Here is a 24,313-nt window from a genome sequence, read left to right as displayed (position 1 = left end):
GGGGAAGAAAGGTGCAGAAAGAAGGAAGAGAAAGGCAGAAAGAGGCAACACAACTCCGAAAGAGGAAGAAAGGTGCAGAAAGAACCAAGAGATGTGCAGACAGAAAGAGGCCTACTTTGACTGCACCTTACAACAGACTCATACAAAGTAGCCTAAACACGAATCCTTCTCACAAGATGTCTTAAACCTCACTTTTCTCTTGAAGGTTCACTAATATTCGACTGCTCAGAATGTTAGGCCTACCAAATATAAAACAGAAATCCTAAGCATATCACCGTTGTAAATCTGACCAAGTTTATGAAGGTATGCATGTGTGTCTCTACTTTTACATAGTGACATGTTACATAAAAATAAACATACAAATATTTAAATACCTGTGTTTCAAACAGCATACTCTGTAAATTTGTGTACAAAAAAGTGCAAGCATTTCTTTCTGCTCACAATAAAGGGCACGTGGGTATTCAATAGAATATTTGAGGAGATCTATAACACACACACACATATATATAACTAAGAGCAAAAAGGCAGATACAACGACAGTTACTGATAAAGATAATAGCATCAAAAACCTGTGTGAAAAACTTCGAAAAAAGGAAGTGTCAAAATGGTGGGAGATAAAATCTCTGCAACGTTATCTGGACGTGGGTAGAGTACCACGAGGACTGAGAATATTGGTTGCCCCCACCTATGAGAACCCGGATCCAACAATGCTGCAAGATTGGGCGGACAATAATGCCCTAGCATCTCAAAACATGCTCAAAATACTTATTAAATATGCGGCAAGTGATCGGGAGAAAATAATAACAAGAATTGAAGAAATAATGAAAGACTTGGAGTCAAGGGAAAATCAAGAAGAAATAACCATGGCACTTAAGGAAATAACAAACAGACTTTCCAAATTAGAAGAAGAAATAAAGGAAAGGAAAGCGATAAAGTTTCAAAGAGACCGAAATGACTATGTAAATGGCCGAATTTATACATTCGCCAGAAAATTTGACAATATAAAGAGGCAACAACTATCAGCAACAGCAAGCGGGTCACAAATAACACCCGCTACGAGTGGAACAGACCTCAGTACCTCGTTGGAGTCAGATCCAGAAAGTATCAGTTCCTTAGCTCTCACGGGAGAAGTACCGAATCCGGCCCAGGAATTGGCTTATTTTCGTTTACAGCGCCTCAAATCGCTAAGGCCTCGGAAAAACTCACAAACAGAATGGAACAAGGGGAAATCCAAGCAAGATACAAAACAAAAAGCAGAAGAAGAAAAGACAGGCGCTGGGGGTGGCGGAACCACAAAACAAAACAAGCCAAAATACAGAAGAAACAGGAAACGATAATGTATGACGAACCAAAGAAAGATTTGGATAACACGGTCATCAATCTGACCGATCTGGAACTAACACCAAGGGAAACTGAAATACTTTCGTTGGGCTTGACCTTTTGTACTTCAACTAACTTTGACTACACCCAAACTCGAATAGATCTGTTCCAATACATACGTAAGCTCAAATTGCAAAAACATTTTATAAACTGTACTAACAAAGTAACAGCTCTGGAAAACTCAGGCCAAGGAATCGCTGATAATCTTAGTATTGCGGATATGGCAGTATTAGGAGAAATGAATGCCCTGGAATATGATGAATCACTTAGCCAAATGACACCAGGAGAAATAGCTAATCTAGCAGATCTAAACACACACCAAACTGTACAAACACAGTTCAAACCAAAATCTATATTCATGCCAGTACTGCTTAAAGATGGGCTGGACCTTTTCTCTGAGAATGAGATAAAAGATTTGAAAGAACTATCACTACTAAGCACACGACAATTTTGTACTAAAGATCACAACAGGAGAATGGAATACAGTGTGCTAATTGCCAAAATACAAAAGAGATCAGATATCGTTGTACGTTGGTCGGACAAAGGTGGCAATGTGGTGTTGTGGCCACTTAAGATGTACAATGAAGAAGCTATGTCTCAACTACTAGACCAGGAATGTTACTGTAGAGTGAGCCCCAACATCATAGTGGGTATACAGGAAAGGTATCATAGTGACTTATACAACTGGAGGAATCTGGGCTTAATAAGCAAGGCAGAACTGGCTTTCCTCAAGAATGACTATCCAACCACCCCTCAACTATACCTGATACCCAAAATTCACAAAAACCCAACAAGGCCACCTGGAAGACCAATTATATCTGCCATTGGCGGTCTATTTGAAAACACCAGCACCTATGTTGATCATTTCCTTCAGCCATTGTCAAAGACCTTCCAGCTTATATACAGGACAGTGGAAACTTTTTAAGACACTTATATGATCTAAAGTGGGATAATGATTTGGTGTTTATGTCATTAGATGTGCAAGCATTGTACACGAGCATTAGACACACGGATGGGCTGAAGGCTTTGGAACATTATTTGAACAAACGTCCAATAGCATTATATCAACATTCTTTGATGTTATTACAGATGGTAGAATGGTGCCTAAATAACAACACATTTTTATTTGATAAATTGCACTATAAACAACTGCAAGGTTCGGCAATGGGTACTTGCTTCTCCCCCAGCTATGCGAATCTGCATATGGGCTGTTGGGAAGAGCAGGTATTAGCCGTCAAACACGAGGTGAACATGTCTGAGAATGTGGTGTTATATAAACGCTATATTGACGACATCTTTATCCTTTGGAGGGGTACTATTGAGAGTGCAGAGACGTTTGCCAAAGACCTGAATGAGAACAGCCTCAATTTGAAATTCACTTGCACTACCAGCAAGGAAATGCTCCAATTTCTAGATATAGACATTTTTGTAGAATGACAAAATTCAGACAAGAACCTACAGAAAGCAAACAGCAGGTAATGCAGTGCTTCATGCACAAAGTTTCCATCCTACCAAACTCAAAGAGTCTATCCCCTATGCGGAATGCTTGCGTATGACACGCAATTGTAGCACAGTGGAAGGAGTTACCAAAGCTAAGACAGACTTATTTGAGAGATTAAGTAAAAGGGGATACAAATCGCAAACCCTTAAAAAAGCTGAGAGTAAATGTAAAACTAAAAACAGGAAGGATCTGTTATTCCCCAAGGACTTGGAGAATAAAACGATATCAGCAAAGGTGGCAGGCACCCCCCCCAGGATGATAACTGGCTACAATATGTACCACAACCAGGTGAGAAAAATTTTGCAAAAACATTGGCCCCTGGTTAAAAATGAACCAGTAATAGGGCACCTGAATGGAACCAGACCTAGTTTAACATTTAGGAAGGCCAAATCCATGCGCGACCAGTTAGTGTGTAACTCACCTACACTGAGGAAACCAGTCACTTGGCCTCCACCACAAAAAGGCTTTAAGAAATGCACGAAGTGCAAAGCCTGTAAACAAGGGTTGAACACGAAGGAGGTCATTGTACCATTTAGGAATAAACCTTATACCATCAGGGGCGGCTACTCATGTAAAACGGAGTATGCCGTATATGTTCTGGTCTGTAGCTGGGGCAAACGCTATGTTGGGAGCACTATCCACCAAGCTCATGTGAGAATTCTCCAACATTTGCGTGCCATTACAAATAACGACCCAACATATCCTGTGGCCAGACACATAAACACTCATCATGATGGGAATATCAAACATATATCCTATTATGTTATAGACAGTGTCCCTAGAAATCCAAGGGGTGGAAACCGTAGACTTGCTTTAAGACGTCTTGAATCAAGATATATAATCTTGTTAAATTCAAAAATCCCGAATGGATTGAATTCAGACGAAGCCTTAACTGTTCATTTATAATCCAGAGTAGGACCCTTCCTGACTAGTTGATCCCATTCCTATTTTTTATCTCTGCACTGTATAAATAATTTGAAAATGTATTCTTTGGTTATTATTTGGGCGAATGTTATGTTTCAACATGTATGACACACACTAAATACAATGGGACTGTGTAGTACGCCATACACAGCATAAGCGGATGACTCGTGCATATGTCAAGCGTATACATGAATACCAAAATGTATATATATGCAGCGCAAAAACTCCACTTGGAGAGGATGTAATGTGAAGTAAACACTACGATTTATAATTAACATATATTATATTTGCACCATAGTGAGCCAACATGATCCACAATATTTTATGCAATGCACAATGAGGCTTAATTGTTCAGCATTAGCTCGCAGTCATGTTAACTATGGTAGAAACGTTAATCAGACAGAAGTAATATATTGTTATAGGTCTCATGCAGTGATATTGTTAACAGCATCGAGATGACAACGTTTCTATACTTAGCATGTGTCACTTTCCGCTGGTGTCATAGTATGAATCACGGGCACTTGTCTTAAAAAACTACAGAATCTTCCGTGTCTATGATTTAGTGTGTTTAACCATGACTCATAGGTTACTATGACTACGAACAGCCTATCATGATGTAAGGTCTGCTCTTGATGTGTCAGCATGTTGTTTGTTATATATACGTATGCCATTCACAGCAGAGTTAAGTGAGCAAGGCGGACGCTTCCGCCGAAACGTGTCTGTGCAGCATGTCGGATTAAAACTTTTCTTGAGTTAAAGTCACGGAGTCAGTGCCTTCCTTTCATCAGAGGGAAATGGATTGGTCACAATATATATAAATATATATATATATATATATATATATATATATATATATATATATATATATATATATACACATAAATACATATAACGCATGTCTGCCTGTGCAACTGAATGACAGAGCAGAACTGAGAAGATTTGACCACTTATAGAAGTTACCCGCTTTTTAAGCTACCATCTTCAGATGGATAACACATATAGGAATACATGTACAAGTAGACATATACCTCAGTCACAAGAGCTCACAGGCCTTTAAACTTGACAGCTTGCACTTCCCATTTGAATACAGAAAGAGGAGAGAGAAGTTCAGAAAGAAGCAAGAGAGTTGCAGAAACAGGCAAAAGAGCTGCAGAAAGAGGGAACAGGGGAGCGGAAAGAGAGGTGCAGAAAGAGGGAAGAGAAGTGTAGAGGTGCAGAAAGATGCAAGAGGAGTGCATAAAGAAGCAAAAGAGGTAGAAAAGAGGCAAGAGGGGTACACACAGAGGCAAGAGAGGTGCATAAAAAGGGAAGAAGGGTACAGAAAGGCAAAAGGGGTGAACACGGTGCAAACGGCTGTAAAAATTTGCAAGAGAGGTGCAGAAAGAAGCAGGAGAAGTGTAGAGGTACAGAAAGATGCAAGAGGAGTGCATAAAGAAGCAAAAGAGGTGTGAAGAGGCAAGAGGGGTACACACAGAGGCAAGAGAGATGCATAAAAAGGGAAGAAGGGTACAGAAAGGCAAAAGGGGTGCACACATTTACAAGAGAGGTGCAGAAAGAACCAACAGAGTTGTAGAAAGAGGCAAGAGGGTGCATAAAGAGGCAAGAGAAGTGCAGAAAGAAGCAACATTGGTGCAGAAGGAGACAGGAAAACTGCAGAAAGAGGCAAGAGAGTTGCAGAAATAGGCAACAGGTGTGCAGAAATAGGTAATGGGTGCAGAAAGCGGCAAGAGAGGTGCAGAAAGAGGAAGGGGGTGCAGAGAGAAAGAAGAGGGGTGCAGAAAGAAGCAAGAGGGATGCAGAAAGAAGCAAGAGAGGTGCAGAAAGAAGCAAGAGAAGTGAAGAAAGATGCAAAAGGTGCAGAAATCACAGCAGGGGTGTAGCAAGAAAAATGCACGAAGAAGCAAAGGCGGTGCAAAAAGAAGCAGCAAGAGGTTCAGAAAGAACCAACAGAGGTGCAGAAAGAGGCAAGAGAAGTGCAGAAAGAAGCAACAGGTACAGAAGGAGACATGATGAATGCAGAAAGAGGCAAGAGAGATGCAGAAAGAGAGAAGAGGGGCACAGAGAGGGAAGAGGGGTACAGAAAGGCACGAGGGGTGAAGAAAGAAGCAAGAGAGGTGCAGAACAAAGCAAGAGAAGTGCAGAAAGAAGCAACAAAGGTCCAAAAAGAGACAACAGGGGTGCAGCAAGAGAAGTGCAGAAAGAAGCAAAAGAGGTGCAGAAAGAGGAAAGAGGGCTGCTGAAAGAAGCAAGAGATACAGAAAGAAGCAGGAGAGGTACATAAAGAGGCAGGAGAAATACAGTAAGAGGCAAGTGAGTTGCAGAAACAGGCAAAAGAGGTGCAGAAAGAAACAAGAGCAGTGCAGAAAGAACCAACAGAGGTGCAGAAGGAGGTAAGAGGGATATAGAAAGAGGAGAACAGGGTACAGAAATTTGCAAGAGGGTGCAGAAAAGAGAGCGGGAGCAGTGCAGAAAGAACCAACAGAGGTGCAGAAACAGTCAAGAGGGGTGTAGAAAGAGGCAAGAATAGTGCAGAAAAAGCAACAGAGGTGCAGAAGGAGACAAGAGAACTACAGAAAGAGGCAAGCAAGTTGCAGAAAAAGGGAAAAGGGGTGCAAGTTTAGGCAAGAGGGATGCAGAAAGAAGAGGTGCAGAAGGAGGCAAGAGAAGTACAGAAAGACACAACAGAGGTCTGAAAGAGGCAACAGGGGTACAGATAGGGGCAAGATAAGTGCAGAAGGTACCAAGAGAAGTGCAGAAGGAGACAAGAGAACTGCAGCAGGAGACAAGAGAACTTCAGAAAGAGGCAAGAAAGTTTCAGAAACAGGCAAGAGAGGTGCAGCAAAAGGGAACAGGTTCAGAAAGAGGCAAGTACGGTTCAGAAAGAGGGAAAAGGGGTGCAGAGAGGGAGGATAGGTGCAGAAAGGCGAGAGGGGTGAAGAAAGAAGCAAGAGAGGTGCAGAAAGAGACAACCAGGGTGCAGCAAGAGAAGTGCAGAAAGAAGCAAAAGAGGTACAGAAAGAGGCAAGAGGGGTGCAGCAAGAGGGGTTCAGAAAGAAGCAAGAGAGGTGCAGAAGGAGGAAAGAGGGATAAAGAAAGAGGAGAGCAGGGTGCAGAAATTTGCAGGAGGGGTGCAGAAAGGAGCGGGAGCAGTGCAGAAAGAACTAACAGAGGTGCAGAAACAGACAAGAGGGGTGTAGAAAGAGGCAAGAATAGTGCAGAAAGAAGCAACAGAGGTACAGAAGGAGACAAGAGAACTACAGAAAGAGGCAAGCAAGTTGCAGAAAAGGGGAAAAGGGTTGCAGAAAGAGGCAAGAGGGATGCAGAAAGAAGCAAGAGGTGCCGAAGGAGGCGAGAGAAGTACAGAAAGAAGCAACAGAGGTCTGAAAGAGGCAACAGGGAAACAGAAAGAGGCAAGAGAAGTGCAGAAAGTACCAAGAGAAGTGCAGAAAGAGACAAGAGAACTGCATAAATAGGCAAGAAAGTTTCAGAAACAGGCAAGAGAGGTGCAGCAAAAGGGAACAGGTTCAGAAAGAGGCAAGAGAAGTGCAGAAAGAGGGAAAAGAGGTGCATAGAGGGAGGAGGGTTGCAGAAAGGCAAGAGGATTGAAGAAAGAAGCAATAGAGGTGCAGAAAGAGGCAAGAGGGGTGCAGATAGAAGCGAGGGGTACAGAAAGAAGCAAGAGAGGCGCAGAAAGAGGCAAGAGAAGTACAGAAAGAGACAACAGGTGCAGAAGGAGATAAGAGGCATGCAGAAAGAGGCAAGCAAGGTGAAGAAATGTGGAACAGAGGTGCAGAAAGAACCATTAGAGGTGCAGAAACAGACAAGAGAGGTGTAGAAAGAGGCAGGAAAAGTGCAGGAAGAAGCAACAGAGGTGCAGAAGGAGACAAGAAAACTAACGAGGCAAGAATGTTGCAGAAAAAGGGAACAGGGGTGCAGAAAGAGGCAAGAGGGGGGTTGTGTAAGTACAATTGACTTTACGTTGATCTCTAGTAGGTATTCACACCTTGTTGATAACTTTGCAATCAAACCTAACCCTAATAGTGACCATAGCCCTCTTACTGTCTCTTTACATATTGTTGCACAAAAGGGTAAGGTCTCTGACTGTTTAACAAAATATAACCACAATCAAGGGATAAGGCTAAAATGGAACATGATAATTCATAAGGATTTTGAGCAGTCTATCATTAAAACAAATTTAACACAAGTAATGACCTGTTTAACCAATACATTACAGCCAGATGTAATAATATAAAATTTCAAAACTATTTGTGATGACGTGGCCAAGAATTTGCTTAGATCAGTGAGAAAAGGCAGCCTCCCTGAAATAAGATGGTTTAACGCTGAGTATTCTGCTGCGCAAAATAAATTGAAGAAGGCGTTACATACAGTCCCCGGTGATAGGGATATGATAAAGGCAGCCAGGCAGACTTATATAAGGGTAATTCAGGAGAGAAAGGATGAATTGAGAAGTCAGGCTTGGGGTGACCACGAAAGATCAAGTGCCCTGAAGGACTCTAGGAGTTTCTGGGAGGTGCTAAATCGCCCACTCTTCACCAATGAGACAAGGCCCATCGATACTAACATAAAGGGGGTGGCATAGGAGACCCATTTTACCAACATATTCAACCCAAAGAGTGTCTTACTAAGCGAGTGTGAGGAGGAATAAGTATCAACACACAAACCGCACAACAGCTTAGTATATCACTTTCATTAAGTGAAGTAGAGGAGGCACTGAGAAAGGGTATTCCCCTAAAAGCTCCAGGGTCAGACGGTGTGCCCTTGGACCTTTTTTAAAGCAACCCACAAGTATGGGCCCCCCTCTTACTCAATGTTTTTAAGGCAGTAATTATGGCCCGTATTCCATCATCGTGGAAAAAAGCAGTGGTGGCGCCAATTTTTAAAAAGGGAAATAGAAATGACCCCACATGCTATAGACCATTTTTTCTAATAGATGCTTCATTCAAGCTGCTTGGGTGGGTAATCCTTGCACGCCTGGAGTCATAGGCCACTATCTCTGGCCTTATAGTGAATCCCCAATTTGGCTTCAGGAAGGGAAGGGGAACGATCGAGCAATGCCTCAACCTGTCTATGATTATGGGCAAGTCCATGAACGCCGGGGGCGTTTCGATCCTCTTGGCCTTCATGGACTTGTCCAGCGCCTCAGACACAGTATGCCGTGGAAAATTGTGGACACTAATGGACACCATTGGATTTGAGGAACCGCTTTTTACCCTGTTACACAGACTACATGCATCTACTACTGTAGCTATCCAGAATGGCCCAGAGGGAGAAAAGACCAATCCAATTGCATCAACTGAGGGAGTGTGCCAGGGTTGTATATTGACCCCTTCTTATTTTTAGTATATACAAATGGCTTAGGAATGTTTTTGTTACAACAATTGGATTTTCCAAGAATAGAAGGTAAACGGGTACCTTTATTGTGCTATGCGGACGATACAGTCCTGAGGACCTTAACAGCTATCAGCCTACAAAAATGTCTGAATGCATATAATGAGTTTATGACAGGACTGGACCTTAAGGTTCATTTTAGTAAATCTTTTATTATGACCTTTGGCCCAAATAAAACTAAAACCCAAAAGTATATAGTAAATGATATAGCTATCAACAAAGTGCCAAATTTTACCTACTTGGGGAATCTTTTTAATAATAAATTAAGCAAGGACCACTTTATCACGACAAGGCTACAACAAACTAATAGAACTATAGAGGGGCTTTTTTGTTTTGCCAGAAAACTGAATCATAAGCCGATAGCTGAATTGAAAACATTGTATACATCCAAATGTCTGCCAGTGGCCACCTATGGGGCAGGAGTATGGGGATACCACAAAAGTGCACAGATTCAAATATTAGAGAATACATTTTTAAAACGACTCCTACTTATCCCCAGTAGTTCCTCTACCTCATTCTGTCATTCTGAGGTGGGTTTAGAATATGTGATTGACAGAATTCATATTGCCCCCTTGCTTCACTGACCATGTCATGTAACGTCATCAGCAGTTCATTGCGGGTGCGCGAGTTACAGTTAGCTCAACTAACTTTAACCGCCAAATTACTCTGGTTTTGTACGAGTGACATGTCAGCCTAACCATAACGTTCCTGAAAACTGTGGTTTTTTCAGTGAATGTCTAAAGTTTTTTAAATGATAATTCGTAACTAAAAGGTCCCTGAAACCTCTGTTTTTTTCTGTGAATTTCTAAGGTTTTTTTAAATGTTTATTCATAACTATGCAAACATAGGTAGGACATGTGCAGAAAGGTGCAGAAAGAAGCAAGAGAAAGGCAGAAAGAGGCAACACAAGTCCCGAAAGAGGAAGAAAGGTGCAGAAAGAACCTACAGAAAGAGGCCTACTTTGAGTGCACCTTACAACAGACTCATACAAAGTAGCCTAAACACTAATCCTTCTCACAAGATGTCTTAAACCTCACTTTTCTCTTGAAGGTTCACTAATAATCGACAGCTCAGAATGTTAGGCCTATGTGAGAAGTTGGCCTGGTATATAATGCTCACTAATTCTAGTGATCACTTTGTACCATGCCAAGCAACCCTTATGATGATGGTTGTAATTCAACCTTGTAGACCAGTTATCCTAGTGGTAACGTGGACAAAGCAGTCTTAGGCTAAACTCTGAAAGGCATGTGAAGCCAGCTGTTATACCATACACAACCCCCTTGAATACCAAATGAAAGGGACACCACACAGATATATATTGAAAATATATATTGATTTATTAACTATTAAAATCCCCTGGGCTCTTTATGAGCACAGAAGCACAAGCGTAAAATCACAAGACAGTTTAAAATACACAAAAGTTGCACAATATGGATGAGCCCTAGGGGCCACCTAAACCATATACTAAATAAGTGGTATAAGAGATACCTAAAGGAAAGTGAAGAGGCCTAGGGCCTTGGGAATCGCTGGAGCTATTCGAGACTGGAGTTAACTAAGTCGGGAAAGGCCCACGGGACTCGGGTGCAGTGTTCAAAGTGCACGCACTTCTCAGTACAAAGTCTATGGTGCGTAAAAAGCACAAAGTTAGAAAGTTAGGAACCTTCCGAGTGACCTACGGAGCTGAAACTTAAAACACAGGCCCTTGGGATGTGTACCAGTGCAGGAGCACCGGCGGAGCTGAGTTACCTCACCCACAGGAAGCGGGTGCACAGGGTCGAAGATGTGTCGGGTTTCGTCACGCTGGTCGATGGTGCTTGGAGCTGAAGATGCTGCAGGCGGCTCGATGAGAAGAGTTCCGGTGGATCCAAGGGTGGATCAGAAGAGTTGAAGACCTGAAAGCAGAGGGGACAGTGTTCAAAGTCACTAGCCAGTGACTACCATGGAACCAGATTGGAACCAGGCGATGTCGGGTGCAAACAGGCGTTGTCGGGTAGCTTCTTTCTGCAGCCACGTGGATACCCGGGGTCGAGGACGTCCAGGAGTCGGTCACGAGCTGTCCCACGTAGGCTTCTCGCTGTTGGCGGTGTCGGCGACCTGATCGGAGCAAACAGGCCTTGGCAAATGCAAGTCACGCAGAAGTTGAAAGATGCTGTTCACTCGGACCAGCAAGGTCAGAGCGGGTGCTCCTTTTCACAGGAGCTTGGGTAGGTCTGGAGCAACCAGACCTGCTGTTTAAGTCTTCGGGTTCGTCGCCAAGATGGCCGCTGACCACGTGGCTAGTGGCCGGGATGGCGCGTCGAGTGGCACAGTGCAAAAGGGCCCCACGCAGATCGTGGAGATGCTGGGGGGCTGATCTTCGGTGCAAGGGCTGCTCGGTGGTGGGGGTTCTCAATCCCCAAAGCACAACGTCGAGGATGCCTCAGAAGCTGCGCAGTCAGCTTTACGAGTGTCTTCCAAGAGGTCCGGTCCCACGTCACTCGGTGCCTCCACGGGTCCCTTCTTCGCAGGGACTGTGGATCGGGCTTTGAGAGGTCTGGGAGTCTGGTTCTTGTCGGGCTCTGGGCTCGGTCTCCGGCGGGAGGCGGCGGCAAAGCAGACGTCGAGTCGCTGGTTGGTACCTGTTTTCACAGGGTGGTCACTCCTTGGCCACAAGGGAGATTCTTCTTCAGTCTTCTGTGCAGCAGAATGTCGAAGTCCAGTCTTCTTCTTAGTTTTAAGTTGATTTCGGGATGATCTGCTGTGCAATGGCACTGCTCCCCCTCTTATTCCCAAACTGGGGGTGGATCACCTACTAGGTCCCTCCTCTGGGAGGAACCAGGAAGGGGGGCGGTTACACCCCCTTTCCTTTGTCCAGCTCCGCGCCAGGACTGGGGCTGGAAGGCCCCAGAACCGGTTTGGACTGGCCTATGCACGGGGACACCTTGTGTGCCCCGGGCATGTCTGATTCTTTTCAGCCCTGTCCTACCTAATACACAAAATCCTGTCTGGGGTGGTGCTCGCACCTCCCAAGGCAGGAAACCCTTTGTCCAGGCCACCATCTGCCGAGTTTCGGTCAGCAGCAGGAGGCCAGACTTGTGTCTGTGGTGGCAGCGTCCATTTTGTGAAGCTGAGGCTCTGTTTAACTTTAACCGGGGTTAAGGCTACACACATGTCGTGTCCCTCTAGAAGGGTGGAATGCTATCCCCGTCGCCAGAATTGGCGAGGGGATAGTATTCCAATTCGTATGACACCTTACTCGACATGTTTTGATAAAGCCAAACCAAAGATAGCATTTAACCGCGAGGATTATAATGCACTTAAGAGTATATGGTATGGCAATATCCCGGAACAGCTTAGGGAGTGGTTCCCGACAGCTGCAGACAGGCTCAGCTCATGCCAGAGCACCATCTCACATATTTCCAAGCACTCTGCCTCCAGGATTGATGAGGCCTTCCATAGGAGTGGCTGATAGGAACATATGTGTCCAGTTTAGGGTTAGGCACAGACATACTGTACCTAAGTAAGAGGTGGTTACACCGACTTACCCCAGCTGAGTGATCAGCCAGTTGTGTCAAATATGGAGGCCAGGCCAGGGGTGGCACAATACATGCTGCAGCCCCTGGCAGGCCTTGGCTACACCTATGCCCTGGGTACCTATGGTACACTGTTACAGGGGCCTATAAGGTGAACCAATTCCAATTGTGTTATGCACCTAAGGTACATGGAGTCCATTTTAAGGAGAGAGCAATCAGCCTGGGGCCCTGAATAGCAGGATCCCAGGCCAACTAAGTCAAAAACCAGCTAAACACCAGGCAAAAAGTTTGGGGGTAACCATAGTCAGATATCCACCTTCCTACATAAGCCCCCCCCAAACGAAAGGAGATAAGGCTATCCTTGACCAGGTAAGCCTATATTGCCTAAGTGGCCATATAAGGAAGTACCAGCTCTGGCTTGGTAACCCCCTGTCTCATGGTCCACTAAGCAATCCCTCACCCTAAGGGTATCTGAGGGTCTCCACCATAGGGAATCTCTACCTGTGGTGTGTCTTTGCAAAGTTAAAGGCTGGTGTTGAGATGGAGTACTGAAGTGAGTTTCCTCTGTAGGGCTCAGCTTCCTCCAATCACTCTCCACCATGTGTGCCTTTCTTTCTCTGACTGAGTTGCACTGTGCTCTCAGGGTCAACCTCTGGCTACCTAAAGCTGGAGGCTGGGTCCCTCTGTTTGGCTTACTGGAGGGACAGGTCAGGTTTGGGCCCTTAGGGTCCCAGGTTTGGCTGTGCCCAACAATATCCATCTGGGGGAGGTCCCTAACTACTTTAAAGGGGGATCCCTCAGGAGTTTTTAAAGCTTGCACCTCACTAGGGCTACTAGTTTCGGTGCCCCTAATCTGCTGATGGGGGTGCTTTATTTGACAGGGGGCCCTTTGGGTCTCACTGTCCTTCTTGTCCTCTGCAGCCCTGGGCTGAGTAAGGCAAGGTAGAGAGGGGCAGGTTACCTGCTCCAGACTGGGTCCCTCCTGAGAAGGGTCCACTGCCATCAGAGGCTCTGTCAGGCCAGGCCTAACAACCTCTGGGACAGTTCCTTCATCAGGGGTAAGATCAGTTCCCTGAGGAGGCTGATCCTTTCCTAAAGTCTGGTGGGAGGGAGATTTCTCTTCCTCCTCAATGCTCTCTGTTTGGGTGGAGTGATCCATCATTTCAGGCTTCACTACCCATGTATCAGTTTGAGTTTGGGCTGTGGCCATCACAGCCCCACCAACCTTTTCAGGAGGAGACTCAGTTTGGGTATGGGCTGTTATCAGTACAGCCCTGCTACTCTTTCCAGGAGGGAAGTTATCTAAAGATGGGGCTGAGGTTTGCTCAGCCCTCCCAACCTTTTCAGGAAGGACATCTTGAATTGGGGCTGTAGCCATTACAGCCCCACTAACCTTTCCATGGAGATTTACCATTCTAGAATGGGTTTGCTGTTCAACCTCAGCCCAGGCTGAGATTTCCAAATCATTACCCAGTAGGCAATCTACAGGCAAGTTTGCTGACACTGCCACTCTCTTTGGGCCAGTGACACCTCCCCAGCTAAGATTGACTACTGCCATGGGATGATTGGATTCTATGCCATCAATGTTTGTCACCTGATATTTGGCATCAGGTAAAAGTTGCCTTGAGGGGACTAGACATTCAGCCACCATGGTGATGCTAGCCCCTGTGTCTCTGAAGGCCTCAACTTTCAAGCCATTGATGAGGGGCTCCTGTCTATACTTGCTCAAAGTGTTTGGGCAATCTGTGAAATTGGCAAACCCCATGCCAGTCTCATAGACAAGAGTATCTGAGTTAGGGGACCTGGATAGGCCAGAGTCCACCTGTCCTCCAAAAGTAAACCCACCCAAATTCTTGGGGGTGCTCCCACCACCTGGGGGACCACTGCTAACAGTGACAGGAGGTGTTGGAGCCTTACCTGGAGGTATATTCTCCTTATTGCCATTCTTGGGACAACAGCTATCTGTTTTGTAATGCCCCACCTGTTTACAGGTATGACAATAAGGCTTTTTCTGGGATGTAGAAGTGTCTTGGGACCCACCCCCATTCTTGGAGTTTTGGGGCCCTGGGGAAGTCTTTTCCTTACTTTTATCCCCACCCTTCTCTTGAGGCTTGGTAGTCTCTTTCTTTTGGTCACCACCCTGGTTCTTAGGCCTGATTCTGGTTCTGACCCATTTGTCTGCCCTCCTACCCAATTCTTGTGGGGAGGTCAGATCAGAGTCAACCAGGTGCTGATGTAGAAGCTGATTTTGACAATTACTTAAGATTTGCTCTCTCATAATTAAATTATACAATCCTGTATAGTCAGTAACCTTACTTCCCAGCAACCAGCCCTCCAGAGCCTTAGTGGCACACTCAACAAATTCAGACCAGTCCTGAATCTGTGTCTTCTGGGTATCTCTGAACATTAACCTGTACTGTTCAGTGGTTAAGCCTAACCCATCAATCAGAGCACTCTTCAGGACCATGTAGTTTCTAGAATCCTCATCACTAACTGTGAGGAGTCTGTCTCTGCCTCTACCTTCAAAGGAGAGCCACAAGATTGCTGCCCACTGCTCCTGAGGGATCTGCTGTACCATGCAGGCTCTCTCAAGTGCAGTCATCCATTTGTGGATATCATCCCCAGCTTTGTAGGGGGGCACAATCTTACTCAGGTTTCTTGTATCAAAGGACCTGTCTTTATCCTTCTGGATATTGCTGCCACCAGTGGATCCTAATCCACTCTCTCTAGGCTGTCTTGCTCTAGCAAGTTTCTCCTTAGCCAGGGCAACCTCTAACTCTTGCCTCTGGATCCTAAGCTCAGCCTCTCTCATCTTGGCCTCATGTTCCCTTCTCTGAGGGCTAGTCATCTCCTTTCTGGAGTGACCATGAGAGCCTCTAGAGACATGGGAGGTATTGGATTCACCTGAGTGATGCCTCCTCCTCCTATGGCCCTGGTTAAGTCCACCTGGGGGTCTGAATGGGTTGTTACCTGATTCACTCCCAAGTTGACTTAAGTTAGCCTGGTTCAGTCTACTGACCAGCACCTGACTATCTCTGTCATCATCTGACTCACTGCTTTCCACCTCCTCCTCCTCTTCTTCTTCCTCTACATCTACCTGAGGAGCTCCAGTGGTGGAGGCTTCCTCATCTACCAGGATGATAGGGGCAGGGGTGTCTACAGTGTCATCCTCTGAAGGATGGCCTCCTTCAGCATCCCCTGTGGGGTTTGCTTTAGAGGTCTTTAGAGCCTCAGACTGATCCAAGAGCTCTCTTAGGTGGTCTGTAGTAGGGGAAGGCCCTGTCTTCAGACCCCTTAAGACACAAAGCTGTCTTAATTCCTTAAAGGGAAAAATAGCAAATTTGGATGGTGCCCTTGGAGGGTCACTCTCAACAGGAGTAAGTCCACTGGACCCCTCTGTTCCAGACATTGCTCTAGTGTGGGTGGATGTGTTGCAATCTACCTACACTGGTGTTTACCTACTAAACCTATCTAGTAGTTGTAGCTAGGGTGTGCTACTCCCTTTGCTCTACAACAACTAAGTTCAGTAGAACTTATGTATACTAGTCTTGTTTTATATGTACCTAGCAGGTACCTGTATGATCTTTCAAATGATAATCTCAAAGATTGTAATGGTAAAACAACAGCAAGCTCAGATCCCAATCCGCTGCTCACCAATGTGAGAAGTTGGCCTGGTATATAATGCTCACTAATTCTAGTGATCACTTTGTACCATGCCAAGCAACCCTTATGATGATGGTTGTAATTCAACCTTGTAGACCAGTTATCCTAGTGGTAACGTGGACAAAGCAGTCTTAGGCTAAACTCTGAAAGGCATGTGAAGCCAGCTGTTATACCATACACAACCCCCTTGAATACCAAATGAAAGGGACACCACACAGATATATATTGAAAATATATATTGATTTATTAACTATTAAAATCCCCTGGGCTCTTTATGAGCACAGAAGCACAAGCGTAAAATCACAAGACAGTTTAAAATACACAAAAGTTGCACAATATGGATGAGCCCTAGGGGCCACCTAAACCATATACTAAATAAGTGGTATAAGAGATACCTAAAGGAAAGTGAAGAGGCCTAGGGCCTTGGGAATCGCTGGAGCTATTCGAGACTGGAGTTAACTAAGTCGGGAAAGGCCCACGGGACTCGGGTGCAGTGTTCAAAGTGCACGCACTTCTCAGTACAAAGTCTATGGTGCGTAAAAAGCACAAAGTTAGAAAGTTAGGAACCTTCCGAGTGACCTACGGAGCTGAAACTTAAAACACAGGCCCTTGGGATGTGTACCAGTGCAGGAGCACCGGCGGAGCTGAGTTACCTCACCCACAGGAAGCGGGTGCACAGGGTCGAAGATGTGTCGGGTTTCGTCACGCTGGTCGATGGTGCTTGGAGCTGAAGATGCTGCAGGCGGCTTGATGAGAAGAGTTCCGGTGGATCCAAGGGTGGATCAGAAGAGTTGAAGACCTGAAAGCAGAGGGGACAGTGTTCAAAGTCACTAGCCAGTGACTACCGTGGAACCAGATTGGAACCAGGCGATGTCGGGTGCAAACAGGCGTTGTCGGGTAGCTTCTTTCTGCAGCCACGTGGATACCCGGGGTCGAGGACGTCCAGGAGTCGGTCACGAGCTGTCCCACGTAGGCTTCTCGCTGTTGGCGGTGTCGGCAACCTGATCGGAGCAAACAGGCCTTGGCAAATGCAAGTCACGCAGAAGTTGAAAGATGCTGTTCACTCGGACCAGCAAGGTCAGAGCGGGTGCTCCTTTTCACAGGAGCTTGGGTAGGTCTGGAGCAACCAGACCTGCTGTTTAAGTCTTCGGGTTCGTCGCCAAGATGGCCGCTGACCACGTGGCTAGTGGCCGGGATGGCGCGTCGAGTGGCACAGTGCAAAAGGGCCCCACGCAGATCGTGGAGATGCTGGGGGGCTGATCTTCGGTGCAAGGGCTGCTCGGTGGTGGGGGTTCTCAATCCCCAAAGCACAACGTCGAGGATGCCTCAGAAGCTGCGCAGTCAGCTTTACGAGTGTCTTCCAAGAGGTCCGGTCCCACGTCACTCGGTGCCTCCACGGGTCCCTTCTTCGCAGGGACTGTGGATCGGGCTTTGAGAGGTCTGGGAGTCTGGTTCTTGTCGGGCTCTGGGCTCGGTCTCCGGCGGGAGGCGGCAGCAAAGCAGACGTCGAGTCGCTGGTTGGTACCTGTTTTCACAGGGTGGTCACTCCTTGGCCACAAGGGAGATTCTTCTTCAGTCTTCTGTGCAGCAGAATGTCGAAGTCCAGTCTTCTTCTTAGTTTTAAGTTGATTTCGGGATGATCTGCTGTGCAATGGCACTGCTCCCCCTCTTATTCCCAAACTGGGGGTGGATCACCTACTAGGTCCCTCCTCTGGGAGGAACCAGGAAGGGGGGCGGTTACACCCCCTTTCCTTTGTCCAGCTCCGCGCCAGGACTGGGGCTGGAAGGCCCCAGAACCGGTTTGGACTGGCCTATGCACGGGGACACCTTGTGTGCCCCGGGCATGTCTGATTCTTTTCAGCCCTGTCCTACCTAATACACAAAATCCTGTCTGGGGTGGTGCTCGCACCTCCCAAGGCAGGAAACCCTTTGTCCAGGCCACCATCTGCCGAGTTTCGGTCAGCAGCAGGAGGCCAGACTTGTGTCTGTGGTGGCAGCGTCCATTTTGTGAAGCTGAGGCTCTGTTTAACTTTAACCGGGGTTAAGGCTACACACATGTCGTGTCCCTCTAGAAGGGTGGAATGCTATCCCCGTCGCCAGAATTGGCGAGGGGATAGTATTCCAATTCGTATGACACCTTACTCGACATGTTTTGATAAAGCCAAACCAAAGATAGCATTTAACCGCGAGGATTATAATGCACTTAAGAGTATATGGTATGGCAATATCCCGGAACAGCTTAGGGAGTGGTTCCCGACAGCTGCAGACAGGCTCAGCTCATGCCAGAGCACCATCTCACATATTTCCAAGCACTCTGCCTCCAGGATTGATGAGGCCTTCCATAGGAGTGGCTGATAGGAACATATGTGTTCAGTTTAGGGTTAGGCACAGACATACTGTACCTAAGTAAGAGGTGGTTACACCGACTTACCCCAGCTGAGTGATCAGCCAGTTGTGTCAAATATGGAGGCCAGGCCAGGGGTGGCACAATACATGCTGCAGCCCCTGGCAGGCCTTGGCTACACCTATGCCCTGGGTACCTATGGTACACTGTTACAGGGGCCTATAAGGTGAACCAATTCCAATTGTGTTATGCACCTAAGGTACATGGAGTCCATTTTAAGGAGAGAGCAATCAGCCTGGGGCCCTGAATAGCAGGATCCCAGACGAACTAAGTCAAAAACCAGCTAAACACCAGGCAAAAAGTTTGGGGGTAACCATAGTCAGATATCCACCTTCCTACAGCCTACCAAATATAAAACAGAAATCCTAAGCATATCACCGTTGTAAATCTGACCAAGTTTATGAAGGTATGCATGTGTGTCTCTGCTTTTACATAGTGACATGTTACATAAAAATAAACATACAAATATTTAAATACCTGTGTTTCAAACAGCATACTCTGTAAATTTGTGTACAAAAAATTGCAAGCATTTCTTTCTGCTCACAACAAAGGGCACATGGGTATTCAATAGAATATTTGAGGAGCTCTATAACACACACACACACATATATATATATATATATACATATAACTCATGTCTGCCTGTGCAACTGAATGACAGAGCAGAACTGCGAAGATTTGACCACTTATAGAAGTTACCCACTTTTTAAGCTACCATCTTCAGATGCATAATACATATAGGAATACATGTACAAGTAGACATATACCTCAGTCACAAGAGCTCACAGGCCTTTAAACTTGACAGCTTGCACTTCCCATTTGAATACAGAAAGAGGAGAGAGAAGTTCAGAAAGAAGCAAGAGGGTTGCAGAAACAGGCAAAAGAGCTGCAGAAAGAGGGAACAGGGGAGCGGAAAGAGAGGTGCAGAAAGAGGGAAGAGAAGTGTAGAGGTACAGAAAGATGCAAGAGGAGTGCAAAAAGAAGCAAAAGAGGTAGTAAAGAGGCAAGAGGGGTACACACAGAGGCAAGAGAGGTGCATAAAAAGGGAAGAAGGGTACAGAAAGGCAAAAGGGGTGAACACGGTGTAAACAGCTGCAGAAATTTGCAAGAGAAGTGCAGAAAGAAGCAGGAGAAGTGTAGAGGTACAGAAAGATGCAAGAGGAGTGCATAAAGAAGCAAAAGAGGTGGAAAAGAGGCAAGAGGGGTACACACAGAAGCAAGAGTGGTGCATAAAAAGGGAAGAAGGGTACAGAAAGGCAAAAGGGGTGCACACATTTACAAGAGGGGTGCAGAAAGAACCAACAGAGTTGTAGAAAGAGGCAAGAGGGGTGCATAAAGAGGCAAGAGAAGTGCAGAAAGAAGCAACATTGGTGCAGAAGGAGACAAGGAAACTGCAGAAAGAGGCAGAGAGTTGCAGAAATAGGCAACAAGTGTGCGGAAATAGGTAACGGGTGCAGAAAGCAGCAAGAGAGGTGCAGAAAGAGGAAGGGGGTGCAGAGAGAAAGAAGAGGGGTGCAGAAAGAAGCAAGAGGGGTGCAGAAAGAATCAAGAGAGGTGCAGAAAGAAGCAAGAGAAGTGAAGAAAGATGCAAAAGGTGCAGAAATCACAGCAGGGGTGTAGCAAGAAAAATGCAGGAAGAAGCAAAAGCGGTGCAAAAAGAAGCAAGAGGTTCAGAAAGAACCAACAGAGGTGCAGAAAGAGGCAAGAGAAGTGCAGAAAGAAGCAACAGGTACAGAAGGAGACATGATGAATACAGAAAGAGGCAAGAGAGATGCAGAAAGGGAGAAGAGGGGCACACAGGTAGAAGAGGGGTACAGAAAGGCACGAGGGGTGAAGAAAGAAGCAGGAGAGGTGCAGAATAAAGCAAGAGAAGTGCAGAAATAAGCAATAAAGGTGCAGAAAGAGACAACAGGGGTGCAGCAAGAGAAGTGCAGAAAGAAGCAAAAGAGGTGCAGAAAGAGGAAAGAGGGGTGCTGAAAGAAGCAAGAGATACAGAAAGAAGCAAGAGAGGTACATAAAGAGGCAGGAGAAATACAGTAAGAGGCAAGCAAGTTGCAGAAACAGTCAAAAGAGGTGCAGAAAGAAACAAGAGCAGTGCAGAAAGAACCAACAGAGGTGCAGAAGGAGGTAAGAGGGATACAGAAAATGGAGAACAGGGTACAGAAATTTGCAAGAGGGGTGCAGAAAAGAGTGGGAGCAGTGTAGAAAGAACCAACAGAGGTGCAGAAAAAGTCAAGAGGGGTGTAGAAAGAGGCAAGAATAGTGCAGAAAAAGCAACAGAGGTGCAGAAGGAGACAAGAGAACTACAGAAAGAGGCAAGCAAGTTGCAGAAAAAGGGAAAAGGGGTGCGAGTTTAGGCAAGAGGGATGCAGAAAGAAGTAAGAGGTGCAGAAGGAGGCAAGAGAAGTACAGAAAGACACAACAGAGGTCTGAAAGAGGCAACAGGGGTACAGATATGGGCAAGATAAGTGCATAAAGTACCAAGAGAAGTGAAGAAGGAGACAAGAGAACTGCAGCAGGAGACAAGAGAGCTGCAGAAAGAGGCAAGAAAGTTTCAGAAACAGGCAAGAGAGGTGCAGCAAAAGGGAACAGGTTCAGAAAGAGGCAAGTACGGTTCAGAAAGAGGGAAAAGGGGTGCAGAGAGGGAGGATAGGTGCAGAAAGGCGAGAGGGGTGAAGAAAGAAGCAAGAGAGGTGCAGAAAGAGACAACCAGGGTGCAGCAAGAGAAGTGCAGAAAAAAGCAAAAGAGGTACAGAAAGAGGCAAGAGGGGTGCAGCAAGAGGGGTTCAGAAAGAAGCAAGAGAGGTGCAGAAGGAGGAAAGAGGGATAAAGAAAGAGGAGAGCAGGGTGCAGAAATTTGCAGGAGGGGTGCAGAAAGGAGCGGGAGCAGTGCAGAAAGAACTAACAGAGGTGCAGAAACAGACAAGAGGGGTATAGAAAGAGGCAAGAATAGTGCAGAAAGAAGCAACAGAGGTACAGAAGGAGACAAGAGAACTACAGAAAGAGGCAAGCAAGTTGCAGAAAAGGGGAAAAGGGTTGCAGAAAGAGGCAAGAGGGATGCAGAAAGAAGCAAGAGGTGCCGAAGGAGGCGAGAGAAGTACAGAAAGAAGCAACAGAGGTCTGAAAGAGGCAACAGGCATACAGAAAGAGGCAAGAGAAGTGCAGAAAGTACCAAGAGAAGCGCAGAAAGAGACAAGAGAACTGCATAAATAGGCAAGAAAGTTTCAGAAACAGGCAAGAGAGGTGCCGCAAAAGGGAACAGGTTCAGAAAGAGGCAAGAGAAGTGCAGAAAGAGGGAAAAGAGGTGCATAGAGGGAGGAGGGTTGCAGAAAGGCAAGAGGGTTGAAGAAAGAAGCAATAGAGGTGTAGAAAGAGAAAACGGGTGCAGCAAGAGAAGTGGAGAAAGAAGCAAAAGAGGTACAGAAAGAGGCAAGAGGGGTGCAGATAGAAGCGAGGGGTACAGAAAGAAGCAAGAGAGGCGCAGAAAGAGGCAAGAGAAGTACAGAAGGAGACAACAGGTGCGGAAGGAGATAAGAGGCATGCAGAAAGAGGCAAGCAAGGTGAAGAAATGTGGAACAGAGGTGTAGAAAGAACCAATAGAGGTGCAGAAACAGACAAGAGAGGTGTAGAAAGAGGCAGGAGAAGTGCAGGAAGAAGCAACAGAGGTGCAGAAGGAGACAAGACAACTACAGAAAGAGGCAAGAATGTTGCAGAAAAAGGGAACAGGGGTGCAGAAAGAGGCAAGAGGGGTACATAAAGAGGCAAGAAGGGGCCAGAAAGAGGGAAAGGGGATGTAGAGAGAGGCAAGAGGGCTGCAGAAAGAGGCAAGAGGGGTGCCGAAAGAAGCAAGAAAGATGCAGAAAGAAGCAAAAGAAGTGCAGAAAGAAGCAACAGAGGTGCAGAAAGAGGCAACGGGTGCAGAAAGAGGCAAGATAAGTGCAGAAAGTACCAAGAAAAGTGCAGAAGGAGACAAGTGAACTACAGAAAGAGGCAAGAAAGTTTCAGAAACAGGCAAGAGAGGTGCAGCAAAAGGGAACGGGTACAGACAGATGCAAGAAAGGTGCAGAAAGAGGGAAGATTGGTAGAGAAAGAAGCAAGAGGGGTGCAGAAACAAGGAAGAGAGATGCAGAAAGAAGAAACGGGTGCAAAAAGAAGCAAGAGGGGTGCAGACAAAGGCAAGAAGAGTGTAGAAAGAAGCAACAGAGGTGCAGAAGGAGGCAAGAGAAATGCAGAAAGAGGTAAGCAAGTTGCAGAAACAGGCAAAACAGGTGCATAAAGAAGCAAGAGCAGTGCAGAAAGAACTAACTGAGGTTCAGAAGGAGGCAAAAGGGGTACAGAAAGAGGCAAGAGGGGTGCAGAAAGAAGTAAGAGTTACAGAAAGAGGTATGAAGGGTGTAGAAATAAGCAAAGTAGGCACAAAAAAGAGGCAAGAGGGGTGCAGAAAGAACCAACAGATGTGCAGAAGGAGGTAGGAGGTGTACTGAAAGAGGCAAGAGCAGTGCAGAAGGAACCAATAGAGGTGCAGATGGAGGTAAGAGGGGTGCAGAAAGAGGCAAGAGGGGTGCAGATATTTGCAAAAGATGTGGAGAAGGAAACAACAGAGGTGCAGAAGGAGACAGGACTGCAGAAAGAGGCAAGAACGTTGCAGAAACAGGCAAGAGAAGTACAGAAAAAGGCAAAAGGGGTACAGAAAGGCAAGAGGGTACACAAAGAAGCAAGAGATTTTCAAAAAGAAGCAGGAGAAGTGCAGAAAGAATCAACAGAGGTGTAGAAAGAGGCAACAGGTGCAGCAAGAGAAGTGCAGAATGAAGCAAAAGAGGTACAGAAACAGACAAGAGGGGTGCAGAAAGAGGCAAGAGAAGTGCAGAAAGAAGCAGCAGAGGTGCACAAGGAGACAGAACTGCAGAAAGAGGCAAGAACGTTGCAGAAACAGGCAAGGGAGGTATAGAAAAAGGCAATAGAGGTACAGAAAGAGGCAAGAGGGTGCACAAAGAAGCAATAGATGTTCAAAAAGAAGCAGGAGAAGTGCAGAAAGAATTAACAGAGGTGCAGAGAAAGGCAACAGGTGCAGCAAGAGAAGGGTAGAAAGAAGCAAAAGAGGTGCAGAAAGAAGCAAGAGGGGTGCAGAAAGCAGCAAGAGAGGTGCAGAAAGAGGTAGGAGGAGTACAGAAAGAGGCAAGAGAGATGCAGAAAGAAGCATGAGCAGGTCAGAAAGAACCAGAAGGTGCAGAAGGAGGTAAGAGGGGTGCAGAAATGTGCATGAGAGGTGCCAAGAGTAGCAGATGCAGTGCAGAATGATACAACAGAGGTGCAGAAACAGATCAGAGGGGAGTAGAAAGAGGCAAGTGAAGTGCAGAAAGAAGCAACAGAGGTGCAGAAAGAGACACAAGAACTACAGAAAGAGGCAAGAAAGTTGCAGAAAAAGGGAACAGAGGTGCAGAAGGAGGCAAGAGAAGTACAAAAAGAAGCAAGATCGGTGCAAAAAGAGGCAGGAGGGGTGCAGAAAGATGCTAGAGCAGT

This window comes from Lissotriton vulgaris, chromosome 2_1 (genome assembly GCF_964263255.1).
Source record: "Lissotriton vulgaris chromosome 2_1, aLisVul1.2, whole genome shotgun sequence".
NCBI classification, from domain to species: domain Eukaryota; kingdom Metazoa; phylum Chordata; class Amphibia; order Caudata; family Salamandridae; genus Lissotriton; species Lissotriton vulgaris.
This window is presented reverse-complemented; position numbering follows the sequence as displayed.